This window comes from Aethina tumida, chromosome 2, assembly GCF_024364675.1.
Source record: "Aethina tumida isolate Nest 87 chromosome 2, icAetTumi1.1, whole genome shotgun sequence".
Classification (NCBI taxonomy): domain Eukaryota; kingdom Metazoa; phylum Arthropoda; class Insecta; order Coleoptera; family Nitidulidae; genus Aethina; species Aethina tumida.
Genome location: NC_065436.1, coordinates 25,115,384 through 25,131,686, shown reverse-complemented (window position 1 = coordinate 25,131,686; position 16,303 = coordinate 25,115,384). Strand labels below are relative to the sequence as shown.

Sequence of the window (16,303 nt, the reverse complement as noted above, 5' to 3'; positions counted from 1 at the left end):
TTTCTTAAAAGTTTAAATATCACCCAAAAATTCATGTTATAAATATTATGATTCATATTAAAACTAAAATTGAATTCGATCAAATAATTATGAGCAGTTTCGCATATATAAGATTCTCAAAAAATGAAAAACAAAATAGTAGTTACTAGTGATAATTAGAATTTTAAATTTAATATCAGTTTTAAATTTAAACATATCTCTGTATTATTGTTCCCTTGTTCGTGTAAAAATATAATTCGCATTCGCGTTTCATCAGAAATGTTTCGAGGCATCTTTACCTTTCGACAGTGCAAGGTAGATTAATTGTTTTTAATCAGTTATCATAAACACGCGGAGTGAGCGGAGAGTATGTGGTGGGGGGCCAACAATGCACCGCAAGCGATTCTGAATTCGAAGTGTAACTGCAGATCTGACGCTGACTGTAATTAAATATATTTTCTTATAATAAGTTAATCTTTGTTATTCCCTATATGGTATACTTAATTTTAAGATTTAAGTTATAAAATTTTTGAATATACATAGTTTATAAAATTATTTTAAATTTCTAAATATAAATAATTCATTAATTTATTTTATACTAAAATTTGTCTGTCGAGTTTTTGTTTCACTTTCCATACAAACGTTAATTTACAGGATACCTAATGAATATTCCTATTTACTAAATTATAATTTCAAATGTATCTTTCACGTCATTGAATATTTTTATAATTTATATACTGATAATAAACTTTAAATTACCATATTTTTGAATTTTAATAAATCATAAGTCGTCCAAACTTTGCCCTCCTTTCATTTTTTACAAAAAAATTTTAATATTGCGGGACAATTGTTCCGAAAATAAATAACACAGAATTTAAATCGACCAAACATAACAATTTACCTTGACTCGTTTTTCGCGCAATACAAGTTTAAACAACGCACCAATTTACAGTTGATGCAAGAGGAATGACCAAAGTCTATTTAAGTTTAATTGGGCGTCCGTCGGTTATTTATTAACCTAGGACTGGGCAGATGTGCGCGACGTGATTATTCTGGTCCATCCACTTCTGCTTACGTCCGATGGGGAATTGGGATAGGGGGCCAATGATTTTTGTTATGCAATTTCTATTCCGGTACGCGACGTTCTATTCTCGTAGTCGGTTTATTCCTGCGGTTGTCAACTGTCCGTGTACGCCCACCGGTGTGTGTGTGTGTGTACAAAACCCGTTGTTCCCTCGATGTTTGGAATGTTGTCTAGTGCGTCGCCTCTATGCCAAGGATTTCGGATCGTTTCACTTTGAGATGGATCTTGGATGTCGTCACGCATTTTATTGATTCTTTAACGGTATTGTTTAAATAATTCAGAGGCGATTAGGGATTAATGGGCTCCTAGTTTCCTGCTTTGAACTATGGCGGAAGTGGTTGTTTGTTGAAACCGCCAATCAAGATGTGACATCCGGAAATATCGTTATGACGAAGACACAATGTGTTTTTTAAAACAACGCAACATGAAGCCTTTGTATTATTAATGTGTGTTTGGGAAAAATAACCTTGATTTAAATATTATTGTTTATTCCCGTTAATTTTGGCCATTTTCAATTCATTTTTTATTTAAGAACCAATGAATGTATTGGATAAAAACATGTGTCATGTGTTTTTCAATATTATTGTTTGTTTTGGCTAATTAAATTTATTTTGTCAACTTCCGATTCATTTTTTATTAAAAGGCCAATCAATGAAACGGATAAAAACATCGAGTGTAAATTTAAAAGGCATCATCAATCACAAATCAGATTTTGGACTTGCGGAAGTCCATAAATCTGAACAAAGCCAATCTAAAACTCCCCTTATGAAAATTGAACGTCGATTCTTTCACCATCTTCCCGTGCATCCATTTGCTAAACAGCCGCATCAATTATGCCGTTTTCGAATGGATCGCAACGATTATAATTCGCCGCCAGTAATCGTCGTAAAGGCCGCCAGCTTCGCGTCGGTCCTTCAGTCAGCTTGACGCCGTCCACGGCGCCACCTACATCCGCAGCGAAACTTCCTTGAAAATCCGTAATCTCTGTCATCATAAATTCAGGTTGGCGCTTTTTGTTTTTGTAGCGATTGGCGCACGAAAATTTGGCATGGCCTGCATTCTGAATGGAATGCATGAATTATTCTTTCCGGGGCGAATTATATTTATAACTTTGGTCGTCCACGACCGACCCGAAATGGAGTTTGGAATTTAAAGCGGCAATAATGCCGCGTCTGCAAAACAGCAGATTACGGCCAATCGAAGTTCGCCTGTTATGAAATTTTTATTTATACTAAGCAGTAAAATGAAGGCAATTAATATTATCATAATATATACTTAAATACATAATTATAATGCATTTCTCCGATATATCCTTGGAAGCTCCTTTGTCTCCATTTAATTCAATTACATTTTACCTTGAATAATCGAAACATCCCGATTCAAAATTAAACTGCCGCCTTCAATCCATTTTTAGACTGTATCCCACGCTCAAGACCGTTGAACTTCCCCCGTTATTCAATTTTCATCTGATAACTCCGAAGGAGTGGAAGTTGTTGTGGACCGCTGCGCCACTGAATGGCCTGCAATAATTGATTATCGTGGAAGTTTCGGTATCGATCAGACGCCGGCAACGGCGGTCAGGAAGTGAGAGACGATAGTGCCGATGCCATCTGTTGGCGCCGCGACGTCACACGGTGCAGACGGGGGACGCGGATGGCGCCACTTACCCGCCACCGGAAACTGGGACATTACCCGTGCCGAGATGGGAGAAGTGACGTCAGAGGGTTGGCGGGAGTCGGGGATGGAAACGTTATTAGTTTCTTCTGGCTTACTTTTTGCCACGATTATTTTTCGTCTTCCCTTCTTTATGATTTAATCTCTTTTAAATCCTGACAGCAACGTCGAAGAAGCGTTATATAGGTGATAAAAAGGGAAAAATGTATGACGACTGGTGTACTTCGTTTGGAGAGGCACTTGAATACAATCGTCGTAAATAACTAAACTAAACTGTATAATTTAAATAAAAACAGAGACTGCCGCAAGCAATTGTTTTTAACTGTCTTCGTAACAAATATGTTGTAGTCACGAACGTTACAAGAGACCACGACACACAAAATGTGTGACCGCTTGCCAGGAATTAAACGTGCATACATTATTAATGTCTTTTGTAGTGTTAAATGGTTTGTTTATTATTATTTAAGTAGGTGAGTTATTAATCCATTTGTGTTCCAGTTAAATATTCATTAAATATATGAGCAGTTACAGTTTTAAAACAATTTAAAGAAGTATTAGTAAAAAAAATATTTTAGAAGCTTTAATAATTTGGATTCTCTATTCCATTATCCATTTTTTACAAGAAAGTCTCTAGATAACTGGACATAAAAATTAAAATTTTACGTTTAATATCTACTTCAGATAAAGGCAAATAAAGCAGAAACATTACTCTTATCACAATTAAATGTGAATTGAAGAAATTATATATAAGTAATAAATAATAATTTTAAAGGTAATATCCTATTGTAAAATCTTGTTCATTTCGTCATTTGGAAATATTAAATGTCTAAGAACTAAATTAGGGTTATAAAGTAGGTTTAAAGATGTTTTATCACTGCTCAATAAAACCTTAATACCAGTCAGTTATATTTGTATATCATTGTACATTGTAGAAACCAGGAAATTCTGTTTGTATATTATATTTTTGTAATTTTTATTTTTACTTATTTTCTATTTGTTATTTGAATTCATTCGCACAGTCAAAGTGCTCATTTGAAAGGGAATTAATTAAGGAAGATGGTCTACATCAGAGAAATTACTAGAAGAGAAAGATGGTCTATGTCTATTGTGGTCGAGTACTGGATTGACTGGTTTGTGGAAAGACGAGAATATGGAGTCAGAGGCTCTGGATAATTGACTTTTAGAGTATGGCAGCTGCTTGTCATAAAACAGTGGGTCGATCAATTGTTATATCATCAATATATCATTGTGTTTTCATCTTCACTGTTACCACTAGGTGCCATTGATGCCATGATCGAATGAATTGAAATATGTGACAGAGGTGTCCTTGATGAATCTTGGTTAGGTTTTTGAATAACTGAGAATAAATCTGGGCACCAACAGTGGAAGTAATTATTTAGTGGACTGTAGAAGCAGATCCCCCGTGTGTTTATAGTAGACAGTGTGAAAGCACACCAACATGCACAGGAAGTGTTAAGATCCGTAATGATACATTAGTTTCAAGGCATTCCAAAGGACAATTTGAGTAAAATTACGCTCGATCTCATATTACCTGTGGTTCAAGAGGATGTTTAGAATAAGCTAGGCACTCCGTACTTCTAACTTATCTCAAAATAAACATGTGAGCACTATCATAGGAAGAAGACTAATTATTGACTATTGATCAAATTTTATATTACTTAATTCCTATAGAGCAGAATTTTTAATAAAATATATATGTTTAAAATAATTTTCGTTCATATAATTTTCTAGATGTAATGTTTACTGTAATTCTATAAAATGTTAATTAATTCCAAAATATAATATAATAATGATTGATCCTTTGAAAATATTATTTCTGTTAAGAATGAATCAAAGAAATAAATACATTTTAGAAGAAATTTCCTATTGTGCAATTTAGTTTAATTTTCTTCTGCCCTATAAAATGACAAAGGACCTTAGCTTTGGAATCACACAGCCTCGGAAACAAATAATTCAATTATAAATTCCCGATGTCCTTTGATCTCGAACACTGGTTCGCAAGGGATTTCCGTCATAATTTTTGGCGGCAAGTCAATAGATCAGATTATGTAATAGATGAAACAGTATTGTCGGGGAGGCGAACGGGTAAAGACAGAAGAGGGGATTGGTGGAGGACGGATGGTGGGAGCGGCGGGAAGGGCGGCGGGAGGAAAATAGTAGCGCCCGAGCGGTCTTTTCCGCAATGCAGCATCACGTGCTGCGATTTCAATGATTCCATTCACCAGGATTTTCGGCTACACGGTCCCAATTATTTCTCCTGCTCATACGTTTGTTTCTCGCACGTATTAAATTTTAAAAGGAATAAACGCTTTTGGTATAAAATTAATTAGGCAATTAAGTTAAGTTGCTGATTCTACTTTTCCTTTGGGATTAAATGATTCTATAACAAAAAAAAGGATTTCTTGAGTTATCAAATATTATGGGGGTGATTAATTTGTTGTTTGTTATTCATTTGCACTTTAAGTACAATTGGTACTGAAAAGTTTTATTCAAATTAATAATATTAATACTAAAAGATTGTTATGAAGTTGACCATCCTTTTTACAAAAAATATATTTTAGGAATGTTCCAAGGCATATTTACATTTATTATGATTAGATCTATTAATATTTTATGTATATAAACATGTCAAAATTTATGTGGTTATAAGTTATATTAAAAAATATATTTGAATATAAATTTTTAAATGACTATGTTGGTGAGTCCATCTGTTTTCGAAAATCGGTAGCACTAATTTGTTGGCGATATAGTTTCCAGATTTGATCTGGTCATGACTCATCTGCCGGTCGAGCCTCAAACTTTATCGTTTGGACGTTCAGCCGAGAGGAGGCGTAGCGATTGCTGACTGGGAGGGAAACAACACGAGGGTTAGGGGAAACACTTGTTGATTCGGAAGTTTCCAATTGGCGTTTGTCAGATATTTTGTCTTCAAAATTTCCTATACTCATCAAATGATTTTACCTGTATTTTTTTGTTAACGTAAGTACGTATAATATTTTAAACAATTAATTATATAAATTGCTCAAGACACATTCTTACAAATTAATATACAGTTCATATATTAAATATATATAATAATACAGATCATAAAAAGTGAAAGTCAATATTAAACATTTTACTGTGAATATCCAGTTGCAAAATAATATTTATCATACCCAAATATAAACAATTAATTAATTATGAAAATGAAATATTGTTAGAAGTTACGCCAAAACAAATACATAAATCATATCCAGATAATTAGTTAAATCATGTTACAGTGTTAAGCATGTAACAAAATAAATCATTGTAGTTCATAAACTAAAATTTATCACACTAATAATGTTTAGACAATTTATTTATAAAACTAATAACAATTATTGTATTACATTCCACATTCCAAACACTGCTTGTTAACATTAACTGATTACATTCAAGTTTATAAACATAAAACAGATTTAAAACTGTATTCAAATAAATATGTTTTCAACGGTTAATATTGAAAATCGTTTAATTACGTTGATCCGATTTAAAAGACCATAAATATACATGCGTACTTTGTGAATAGGTTAATTGCATTATAATTGAACTGACCCAAAAACTGCAATACGTATTAAAAAAAAGGGTATTTAATAAGACTTGCAATTGGTTTACCCAGAACTAAAACAGAGACATTTCGTTTCTTTTTAATTAAAAATCAATCCGCGACGGCAATTAGAACTCTTTCAACAAAGCACAATTTTCCTCCGTTCCTCAGTTTCGTCTAATGGGGACGGAGTAATTGCGCCGAGGAGAACTTTAATTACAGGGTCGGCGAGTGGGGAAGAAAATTGCGTTAAGTGCGCCTTACAGGACCTACACTCGAACTTTTAGATAAATAGCCCGAATTATGCAATTAATGGGGCGAGGTGAAAAGTATCGGGATACATCCCCGTGGCACTGTCGTCTCGGGACGGAGGTGCGAAAGATAAAAGGTCAAAGGGTTATTGTCTTCGCGGTGCTCGAAACAAAAGCAGTCGGTTCCATTTTGGATATTAGCTTTCGTCTGGCTCTATTTACATGGTAATAAATGCGGAAAGAGGCGAGGTACAAAAAGAAGTTTTGAAATAAATCGTTTTCTGTTCCTGTGGAACGTTTGGATATAGATATTGCGTCCTTAACTGGATACTATTAATAAATAATTGATAATTTTCGATTTGTTCATTTCATAAAACAAGACAAATTATACGCTGTCATATTATTACTTAAAATGAAATCAATATACGTTCAACATTAACATTGGAAAATATCAGAAAGTGTGGCAAATAATGACAGAAAATGTATTAAGCAAATATTTTTCATTTCCAGTCAAAAATTAAACATAAATTGTAAATGACGAGCATTTGAAACATGCGGGGGATGATTCACCTTTTTTACAAACAATTTTTGTCATGATCTCATAACATTAATCCAAATTTTATTTTAAGAACATCGAAAAATAAAACAAATTTTAAAATAAAATATAAATAATAATAATTTTTTTTTCATAAAAAGTAATAAATAATCTCATTATGTTTTATAATATAATTTATGTAAAAAGTATTAAATAGTTTAATTATATTTTAGTAACTTAGGCTACTTAGAAAAATTCTTTTATTTTAGAAAAATAAAGTAATGTTGCAATGTCAAGTACTGTACAATACCCAGTGATACCACGCGCAGCTCACACGCATGCCACCACTGGGCCGTCACGTCGGGCGCCTCCCGGACGAAGTCGCAGGTACAGCTGGTTAATCATAAAATTAATTTAAATTAAAAAGAATTGTTCTTTTGATAAAATGATTATGTCTTTTATTTATTTCTTACGTTTTTAGTAATTTTTTGGGAATCTAGGAAGAATTAGAATTATTTATTTTTACTTTTTTTATGATTTTTCAGGAAATTAGTATAGGAAAAAAATAAAAATCCATAAAGTTATTAAAGTGATACTATGTATTTTAATCAGTATGAATTTAATCGTATGGATTTTATCCTATAGATTTTAATTGAATGGAATTTGATCCTATGGAAAATGACTATATGGATTTTGATCCTATGGAAAATAATCGTATGGATATTGATCGCATGGAAAATGATCACATAGATTTTAATCGTATGGAAAATGATCGTATGGATTTTAATCGTATGGAAAATGATCATATGTATTTAGATCGTTCGGATTTTCATTCACAATAATTTTCATATGAAATTTTTATAATTAAAAATTTTTTAGTTATAGAAGTGATAAATTAAAAAAAGAATTCTTTTTAATAGATAATCTCACTAAACCCCTACTAACGACATCATCATGACTTTAATCTTCATAAGATCATTGAAAAGAAAACAAATTTTAAAACAAAATTAATTTACATAAAAAATAACAATTAGTTTAATTATGTTTTATAAAATACAATAGTATAAATTAATTTTATTGTAATAAATTAATAAATGCAATTCTTCTTACTAACTAATCTAACTAAATCTAAAAATTATTCAGTTAATTTTTTCTTGAAAAATAATGAATAGTGAATATTTCGAAACATTAACATAAATAAATTATTAAGATAATATTTTTTCTTAATAAATGATAAAAAATATCTTTGAAATATATAAAAATTAATACAAGTAGTAAATAGAATTTATTGCTGTACTTTGAATAATTTATTTGTGAACTGATTTTACAACTGTCTCCACTAAATCAAAATATATTTACACATTTATTCGTATTCAATCTTGTGCATTTACATTCTATTTACTTGGCAAACATCGATACATGTTCGTTGATGATAAACACACAATTATAAATTCTAATCATTAAAATTAATTAAATTAAATAAATTAAAACAAACATGTCATTTAATCTTTATCGAAAAAGGTCAAAAAGATAAATCTATAATATTGCCAATTTAGCAATCTCAATCGATCGATATTGAACGTACAAAACGAATTGTGCGACGTCGATTTTCTGTTTGACGGGAAATTGTCTTTGGAGTAAACGTGGTGTGTTTCGAAAGAGCAGAAATGAAATTTAATATAAAGAGATTGGAGAGTCTTCAAACGGCTTTTCTTATTACGTGAATCGGATCGGGGCTCCGTTCTCATTACGGCCGACTATGTGATCAATTACGCTTCTAAATATATCATCAAGTTTAATCGTTTTGAAGTGAGTTGTTATTAAATTTTATCATTCGCTTCGTTTTCTATATTAAAATGATCCGGAAGAAGGTTCGATAATTAGAATATTGAGTGTCCAAAGACATTTTTGATATATTCTTATCGACCACTTTTTCGTATTTGCAAACGTTGTAGTCGGGCTGCTCAGAAAACAGTAGTTATGTATGGCCATGAATTTAGTAGTGGCCTTTGTGAGAACCACTCTTGCGGAGAAATAAATAGACCCGTTGTATAGTGACTTCACTTAAGCTTTTGATATACTTCTGCCATTTTATAATGTGATACTGTGCACGGAATTCTTATAAGATGTTTTCCTCCTGATGGTGGAAGAGGATCCGCTTAAAAAATACGATATTCTAAATAAAGGAAATAGATTTATTCGACTGGCTGACTCTGGGACTTTTTCTAAAAGCTTTCGGGCACACCGTATTAGGATGACCGTCCGTTAGGAATTCGAAATTAAGTATCATTTTGGTAAAAAATTCGATTTTGAATATTATTGAATTCAACTTAATCATGACCTACTTATTTGAAAGTAAATAGTATACATAAATACAAAATTAATTAGGTTTTCGTCATTACTATTTATAAGGCACCTTCTGTTTGCTTTGAAATTATTCATTAAGCCGGAATAAATTCGGCACTTAACGGACGCTGCTCATATTATTGATTTAATAAATATTGGAGGAAATTAATTTCTTTTAGGTAAATTTTAGAAACTCCACCACTCAAAAACAAAACTTCTAAACGTGCCACAGTGAATCGACTAAAATTGTGTACTATTTAAGTAAGGAAATAGGTATTACTCAAAGGCATTTTCATCTAAACAAACGTCACATAAATGTAACGATAAACTTTCAATGGGACAGAAACCGTTTATCAATTTCATACGCCGCCCCCACAATCTACTTCCCTTCTACTCGCTTCGTCTACAAAAAAACGTCGGTCCCAGAAAGCTGCTGGCTGCAATTCGCGGATGGAACGGAACCGAAGGACTCACCATTACGGTTCTCCGCCATTATGTGTAAATGCCTCGTTCCGGTACCTACTTACGGTTTTTTTTATGAAAAAAATCGTTGTTTCAAAACAAGGCCGGAATATATTGCACCGGCTTCTCGTCCCTTCGCACGGATAATGGCGGGACATTGTGTCGGTCCGAGATGAATGGGGTGTATTTATTAAGGGTTAAGAAAATATATGCGGGGATATGTGGCTTGAGGCCGACGGCAGATATGAAGGAAGGAATTGTTGATGTATTACTTCATTTTTCACTTCTTCTTCGCAACTCAATTAAGTTTCATATCGTTTTTTGTTTTTGCAAATGTTCGACCCATATCATTGGACCTAAATATAAATCGCTCCTCTTTGTTGTAAATTTGTTGTTGCGCTGATCATTGGGGCGAACGTGAATGGGATCTTACTCCTCCCCAGTGATCAAAACGACAGAGAACGCGTTTTAAAAAATTCAGCACGTTAACGAAGGGATTCTATATTTATACTTTTCACCGCAACAAGGGTTAATGAGGAAACATTTATTTTTAGATTGCAAAGAAAAAGGCTTTGTGATGGGCGCACCACGGACGCCGACTGAGAGATTACCTAATTTGACTTGGTTCTTTGAAATTTCGACAGGGAAAGTTCCATAAATCGCAGGTTTTTAAGCAGCAACGAGTTTTTGACGAAAGTAACGTAACATCTTGAAGCGGAAGCCTTCCGAGTTCCCGGTTATTATAATGTTTGATCATCAAGAAGTTGGAACCAGGCCAAACTCGATTTGCAAAGATGTATCGACGTTAAGTAGGTGTAATGTTATATTTTTTGTTTGCTTGGGTTTTTTGATTGTTCGTTTGTAGATTTTCATCACTCATATTGAACGAAAGCAGAACACACATTATTCATCCACTCAGATTTTAATATGTCGACAACAAATAGTCCTCTCTTTTTATAAAGCACCAATTTATTGGAAGACAAATTATTTATTTAGCTTAATTTATCTTAAACAAAATAAACTTAATGTGTTTTTCTTTGTCTATTTACTATTATTTTCTTAAAAACGTATATTTCTTCTTAGCATTAGATTAGAAACTGCGGCTTGGATCCGTTCCAGACCAAAATTGCAATGAATTATTGTTTTTGTAAAGCTTTCATTTTAATGGAATAATTGGATGGAACTTCGTTTTGTGTGTTGGTTTTAGAATTACTAGAAAGTTACAACAATGTTTTACACTGCATCATATTTAATTCAGCTTCCTAAACACTATACACTTTAATTCTATTAAAATCATTACTCTCAGCCTCCAAATCCCAAAACTACGTTGCTAATTGACCTTTTGCAAATACCTTGATCTAAATTCCCAAAAAACATTCCATGGTAATTATTTTTATATAATATCTCCGAATCTGCAGTAATTTATCTGAAGCACTAGTTGTTTGGGAACACAGCGTTGAATCGAAGGTAATGACAAAGTCACTTCCGACTAATTAATAATAGAACTCTGAAACTTTCTCGTCTCCAACATTAAAACGAAAAGTACAAAGCGTTCCCGCTAGAAATTTTGAAATAGATTTAAATTTTAATTAAACAAAGTAACTTTCAGTTTGTTCATTAAAGTGGCATTTACGTAACGATTTCTCAAAAAAAAAAACATCTCGAGTATTGGAAATGAAACGAAATATTTCTATCTAGTGTCGTTTATGTGACAATAAAAAATTCAACTTGTCATAGGTCCAAGTCCTTCTAGTTAATGGGTTATCTTCTGTAAATGTTGCTTCGGAACGGAGATTTGGACGTGCTCCAACACGGAACGTAAAGACCTTCTCTGCAAAATTATGCATTACATCTCCGCCTTCGCTGTATTTACTCGGCAAGGATACGAGCACTTCCAATGAATTATAGGGCCCTTTGTTACGTGTGTTAATAACATTGTGTATGTTAGCACTTTTGGAAAGTTTTACAATTTATTATTCTATTATATAGTTTGGGTTGGTGATTAGAAATATTAAATTAAAAGTATCCTGCGATAAATATAAAATAGAAATTAATTTTAAAACTTTTTATTACATTTTAATATTTTTTCTCATTCTAGGATTACACATTTTTGTTAAAAAATAAAAATGTTTTATTTTATAACATAAAATTTTTTACATTATTTAAATAATTCATAATTTCATAAACTTATCTAAATTTTAAACAATTATTAAGCTCTTCTTTATATTATCTAATTAGCTTTCAATATTCAATAACTTCATAAGTGTCTTAAAACCGTCAAACGTTTTTCTACTCACTATTAAATTTTTGATAATAAACAGGTACTTTCTTATATTAAAGCTAACTTATTCGTAAACTCCATAAAAATATTTGGTTTAAGTATTAAGCATTAAATTTAAATAAATGATCTTTTAGTCTCGTAATAAATGAAATTATATTTTACTTCACAAACTTTTTAAAATTTTATCATTTTTTTCTTCTTACAATAAATGAAATTACGTAATTTTAAAAGATTTAAAATTATTGAAACTATATGAAAATATTTAGTTCGCATTTATTTATATTAACCTTTTTAAAACGTTTTATTTATATCATTTATATCATAACTTTATATTTCAATCAATGAAATTACAAAATTTTAAATGTTCTAAAATTTACCAATTTTCCATGAAAATAATTTGTTTAAGTTTAATCATAAATAGATGATTTATTTATGATTAAATTTTAAGGAAGGACCTCAAGTGATAAAAAATGTCAATCATATATAGAGAAAAAAGGAAAAAGTTGATGAAATTCTTATGATAAATTAAAGTTTTAAAGTTATTTTGGTATTTTTGGTCAAAGAAGATTGTTTCATTAAAAATATCTTAATTGAATTCTTCCAGTTTTTATTGCAAAAATAAAAAAGAGATCAAAAGAGAAGAAAAAATTCCCAACATATTATAACAATTGTTTCGTACAACTTTTTTTCAGTCAAAAATTGGGAAAAATTGATGTCCTTGTGACAAATATTAACACCAATTTTTTAGATAGTTTTGGCTATTTTTTTTCTAAAAAATTACCTGTTTTAAATTCAATGAAAAACTCATTCTTCAAATTTTGACTGGAAAAATAAAAAAAATAAAAATAGGCCTTAAGATAATTACGAAAATATTAATTATTGTTTATTAATTTTTCGAAAATTGAATTTAAAAAATGCCTTACAACAAGTGAAATTACATAATTTTAAATGATTTAAAATTATTGAAACAATATGAAAATATTTAGTTCTCATTTATTTATATTAACGTTTATTTATATCATTAGTTGTAACATAACTTTATATTTCAATCAATGAAATTACAAAATTTTAAACAATCTGAAATTTACCAAAGTTCTATGAAAATATTTTGTTTAACTTTCATTAAACATTTAATATTTTTATTGCTACTCACATATTATATAAACTTAAAAGATTTAAAATTTATAAAAGCTGCTTGAAAATATTTAGTTTGTACTTATTTATATTAACCTTGTTAAGAAACTTTTATTTATATTATTAATTTTAACATATTTTCATATTTTAATTAATGAAATTATATAATTTTAAACGATTTGAAATTTGTTACTACTTACATTATATTATCGTTGTAAAAAAAGTTTAATTTGAATGTTCCATTTTTTTTTCTGTTAATCAATTACATAAATTTTTATATATATGTTCTCTATTCACTTTATAAAAATAATTTCATGTAGTAAAAAAATACCAGCTCTAAATACTTATTATGTTGCTCTATATTAAAATTGTAAGGATAATAAGGTTTTTTATTTTTTATAATTTTAGTAAAATCTATTATCATTGTTTAATATAAGATCAATATTTCCTTGTAATGTTGCTTACATTACTTTACAACCACATGCATAAACCGATATTACTTAATTAAAATAAATATTAATTAATAATTTAATAATTATTTACGATTTGTTCTAATGTTCTGTCATTCTGTTGACTAATGATAAACAATATTACGACCTTCTAGATAAATTATAAAAGACCGAAGCCTACTAATAATTTATTTCTTTTTTATATTACTGAGCACCGAAATTACCCAAGTTAGAAATATTTTCAATATGTAAGAGGTGGAGGGCTGAAAGTTTCATAACAAATTTCAGGATGAGGTTATGTTGTGGGGGGAAGTAGATCGAGTACATCCGACTCCCCGACCGTTTCTACCAACAGAAAACAACGTCGAAAACACACGGGCATTCACATAGATTGTGTGCGTTACCTGGCCAATGCAAATTCGCCAAAATACTCCGTCATAGCAAACATGGCTGCCGGTTATGGGGCACATATCGACATCCAAGGTCGGGCTCCGCATCTACTCTTGTCTCTGTCTCGCGGTTCGCGTTGCCATTAGCTTATTTGAAAAAGCGCGCTTCTCACGGGGCCGCCGGCTTGAGGAAGCGGCATGCGATCACCTGATGCGGCACACCGCCAGGGGATCTACCCGCGACGGCACACACACGACACGGCATGGCAGCGGCTGCGGCGGGACAGGTGGAACGCGGGGCATTTGGGGGCACTGTTTTTATTGCACTGCTACTAAGCGATCGCCAGCAGACCAGGAGCTTGGGGGTTAGAACGGCCAGGTGCGGGACAACGTTGGGGGGTGCGATTTATTGTGTCTGTGTGTTATATTGATGGGGGGCTCGTTCGGCGGCCGAGGGGGGCGTTCTGCAGCCGGGTCCGGCGGCGCTGGAGTGATCCTGTGTTTTTGGCGGGCGTGTGGACGGTGACGCGCTCTCGACGAACGCGACTGGGCCGCCACACACCAGGACGCCGAGCTCGTAGGGGCACTAGCTCGCGCACACGCATTGCCGCCGCCATCGTCGTTGCCGTCGCCGTCGCCGGTTTCGCGCCGCACAGGGCGAACAAACAACGATCACATTCGCACCACGAGCACCCACTCGAGCCGTACCGGTTGCTACATTTGTCAACTGTCTAGGCACTTGTCAGAAGAATAAGCATGGCCGGGTTGTCGAGTAGCTACATAATCATTTGGCAATGGCGATAGAAACTACTGGTTGCCGTGTCGGATAATTTACTGCTGTGGGTGGTGTTGCCAGTAAGCAACTTGTTTCCAGAAACGATGTTGTTTAATATATTCTGATAGAAAAAAAGAAAGTACTATCTATAAAATATATTATGGGTTTCAATCTACTTATTTAAGAAATGTGTGCCTGATCATGTTAACATAAATTTTAAAAAAACTAGAATTCGAGAATTACCTTTAAATAATGACAAGAATATTAATGATTTGTACTTTATTTTTTGAAAATTGAACTTATCTAAAATGAAAACATGTTTGTAATTCTTCTATTTATGATTAAAATTTAAACGAAGGACCTCAAGTGATAAAACTTATTTTTCATAAATAGAGGAAAAAGGAAAAAGTTGATGACTTCAGTTTTCAAGTTATTTTGATATTTTTTGGTAAATACCTGTTTTTTTCATTAAAAATATCTTAATTAAACTTCAGTTTTTATAACAAAAATAAAAAAAGCTCAAAAGAGAAGAAAAATTCCCAACATGTTATAATAATTGTTTCATATAACATTTTTCAGTCAAAAATTGGGAAAAATTGATGTCCTTATAACAAATACCAATTTTTTAGATACTTTTGTCAATTTTTGTCCAAAAATTACTTGTTTTAAAGTAAGATAAATTCAATGAAATACTCAATTTTTTTCATTAAAAAAATTTTAACACATTCTTCAAGTTTGACTCCAAAAATAAAAAAAAGAATAATAGGCCTTAAGATAATTACGAGAATATTAATTGTTGATTATTAATTTTTCGAAAATTAAATTTAAAAAATGCCACGTAATTAAAATGGAAAAATGTCTGCAATTCATCTTCTTATGACCAAATTTTTACAAAGGAGCTCAAATGATAAGAAAAAAGTTCCCTATATGTCGGAGTCAGAGGCGGCTCTTTGAAGGATTATTTGTGGCTCACGATAAATGTACCAGAGTTCCCTTTTTATTGAACAATTATCAAGAGAAGTGAAATAAATGCGTTTAATTTTCAATATTTAAATTCAATATACAAATTTTGACCTTGGTCATTAAAATTTATTCATTTTTTTTTCAGTCAAAAATTGATGAAATTTTTATAATAAATTTAAATTTCAATTTTTAGGCATTTTTGGCATTTTTATTTGAAAAGAATTGAAAATTGAAATTGAAAATCTTGAAAATATTGAAAATATTGAAGATATTGAAAATATTGAAGATATTGAAAATATTGAAGATATTGAAAATACTGAAGATATTGAAAATATTGAAAATATTGAAAATATTGAAAATTGAAAATACTGAAAATTGAAAATAATTAAAAATTA

General features: G+C 31.5%; 1 protein-coding gene and 1 long non-coding RNA gene across 5 annotated transcripts in view; one reads left to right on the top strand and one right to left on the bottom strand.

Moving 5' to 3' along the window:
* Positions 1–16,303, bottom strand: part of LOC109609017 (potassium voltage-gated channel protein Shaker) — a 245,186-nt gene that overhangs the window by 94,162 nt on the left and 134,721 nt on the right. The window lies entirely within an intron of this gene.
* LOC126264698 (uncharacterized) lies at positions 8,713–10,813 on the top strand. The gene is made up of 3 exons (XR_007547365.1): positions 8,713–8,918; positions 10,472–10,726; positions 10,783–10,813. It is a non-coding gene; the product is annotated as an uncharacterized LOC126264698 (long non-coding RNA).